We start from the raw sequence: 2,832 nt of genomic DNA, 5'->3' as shown, positions 1-2,832 counted from the left end.
TTACTGATTTTTCATCATCTTTATCTTTCTGTTTTGTTAATTAGTTTTCTGTCAAACCCCCCCCCCCCCAAACAAACTGTTATTTGTATTGGTTCTCCTTGTTGGTAGAAGAAGGTGAGGCTCCTTGTGAGAGATGACCTAGGGTGCACTTTGCTGCAAACTAGAGAAGAGATTCATAGATCTCTAATTCTGGAGCGGTTCGACAATCGCTGGCCAGAATTTTGGCGCCATTGCCGGGGAGCCAAGTTTTTCTTCTAAAAACATAGAGGACCGACCCTATTTTCTGTTTGTTTTGTTTTCTCGTTTGAGTGTTTTATCAGTTTTGTGTTCTTGGTGAAAAGGTTATCAGTTGTTTATGAGGTTATCAGTTTGGTGTTCTTGGTGAAAAGCTATTCTGTTCTTGAGATAAACTGATAGCAAGCAGCAACAGAGAAGCCTCATTTGCCTTTTCGATCTTCTTTTTGTTTGTGTGTATTTTCCTTTTATGTTTTCTCGTTTTTGGAATCATTTTTGAACCAAGAAGTGGCTGTTGGAGAGGGCTGCACAACCTGAACAACTGAAAAAGCAACCCTGCAGCAACTGAAAAAGCAAAACACCTGCAGTCCTTCTCTGATTTTTCAGTATCACACCTTGTTTGTGTCCTTCTCTGGTCTTCATGTGCTCTGATAGGCGCTGAAAAGCAAGCTCACACAGCAAGGAGACAACCCTGCAACAGATCAGGAGCATAACTATTTTTAGAATGCTCTGAATCCCACTTTTCTGCATCTGACAGCAGATCACCTGACCAAGAGGATATTCCGTTTCTCTTTCTCACATTTTTCTTTTAGTTTCTCTCTTTTAACACTCCATTCAACGTTGTCTTTACCTTCCACACTAATCTCCCTTTTCGTTTGGCAGATAGGCATCAGCAGCTGCAACCAAAAGAAAGCAACCCACAGCAGCCTTCCATTCAGCAGCTGTTTTGACCATCCCCATAACAGATAGCATTATTTAAGGATTGAGCTCGAGATACCGGTGCTATCCTCTTCCTTTCTCATCCTTACTTGATGTTCTTTCATGTCCATATGCATCCCTTGATGTTTTCTTGCATTTAGAGTGGTCTTTGAGGCAAAATAGGAGCTGATTTGATAAAAAAAACGATTTTGACGGTTACTGTTCACAAATTTTCACTTGCTCCGATTGAGCTGATTTTTGGTGTCCAAAGAAATGGGGGTGTGGGGATAAAGAGTCACTGGTTTTCAGTGAGGAGACCCTTTTTTGGCCAAATTCCAACGTTTAGACCACTTTTTGGGCCATTTTGTGTTTCTCAGTGGCTAATTTGGTGTGGTTTTTAGTGTTTTTAGGTCCCTCAGTGTTTTTGTGTTGAAATTTTGTGAAAAATTGCATAAAAAAATCATCTAAGGGCTTATTGTTTGACCTGTTTTTGTGTTTTTGTGTTTGTGTGTTCTTGTTTGTGTGTTTTTGTTTTTGCTTGTGTGTTTTTGTTTGTGTTTCTGTGTTCTTGGTATGCATAGGCCATTTTGTGTGTTGTTTTTGTGCTGATCTCTAGTGCATGACCAGGTCATCTAAGAAAACATTACTTGACTTGGATCTTGAATTAGAGAACACTCTTAGAAGGCAAGCTAGAGAGCTTAAGTCTCGGGATAGGATTGACTCTAACAGTGCTTCTAATACTTCATCCGAACCTATTCCAGAATTCATCAATATGGCAGATAATGGTAATGGAAATAATGGTAATGGAAATAATGGAAATAATGGTAATGGAAATAATGCAAATCATGGTCATTTGGATGGTAGAACTATTAGAGAGCTGGCTGCACCTGATGTGCATTACCAGCCCCTATGTATTCAATACCCACAGCTAGATGCCAACTTCGAACTTAAGTCTAGACTGATCCATTTGTTGCCCAAGTTTCATGGCCTTGCAGGAGAGGATCCACACAAGCATCTGAAAGAGTTTCATGTGGTTTGCTCAACCATGCGGCCACAAGGAGTAGATGAAGAGCAAATCAAGCTAAGAGCCTTTCCATTCTCACTTGATGGATCCGCCAAAGATTGGCTCTACTACCTGCCACCAGCTGCCATTACCAGCTGGGATGGATTGAAGAGGATCTTCCTGGAAAAATTCTTTCCAGCCTCCAGAATAGCATCAATAAGGAAGGAAATTTGTGGTATAAGGCAGATGAGTGGTGAAACTCTACATGAGTATTGGGAGAGGTTCAAGAAGTTGTGTTCCAGCTGTCCTCACCATCAGATAAGTGACCAACTCCTAATTCAGTATCTCTATGAAGGTCTAATCCCCATGGACAGATACTTGGTAGATGCTGCAAGTGGAGGAGCTTTGGCAGAGAAGACCCCAGCAGCTGCACAAGAGCTGATATCAAAGATGGCACAAAATGCCCAGCAATTTGGCACTAGAATTAACACTCCTACAAAAGCCATCAATGAAGTCAATGTGGCTGCCACTATGGACCAGCAAAGGATGGAAAACAAGCTTGAGGAATTGGCTTCCATGGTCAGGCAGTTGGCTTTAGAGAGAAAGCAACCCCAGCAGCAGCTTTGTGGCATTTGCTCCTTGCCATCCCATACAACAGACTAATGCCCACAGTTGCAAGAAAATAATGAATCTGTTGCTGGCATCTTCCCTGGTAGACCATTCCAGCAGCACAATCCACCTTTCCAGCAGCAGCCACAACACAAGTATGATCCATACTCAGCCACCTACAATCCAGGTTGGAGAGACCATCCGAACCTCAGATATGGCAACCCTTCCAATCAACATGTGCACCAGCAGCCATACCACCAGAATCAACCATTTCAGCAGAGGTTCCA

At 42.1% G+C, this 2,832-nt stretch overlaps 1 non-coding gene across 1 annotated transcript; it reads right to left on the bottom strand.

The window, feature by feature from the left end:
- Window positions 1-2,151: 2,151 nt before the first annotated feature.
- On the bottom strand, window positions 2,152-2,256 carry LOC127796117 (small nucleolar RNA R71). Its single transcript, XR_008021946.1, has one exon. It is a non-coding gene; the product is annotated as a small nucleolar RNA R71 (small nucleolar RNA).
- Window positions 2,257-2,832: the final 576 nt, after the last annotated feature.

This window comes from Diospyros lotus, chromosome 2 (genome assembly GCF_014633365.1).
Source record: "Diospyros lotus cultivar Yz01 chromosome 2, ASM1463336v1, whole genome shotgun sequence".
NCBI lineage: Eukaryota > Viridiplantae > Streptophyta > Magnoliopsida > Ericales > Ebenaceae > Diospyros > Diospyros lotus.
Note: the sequence above shows the minus strand (reverse complement) of the source record. Positions and strands in the feature narration are given on the sequence as shown.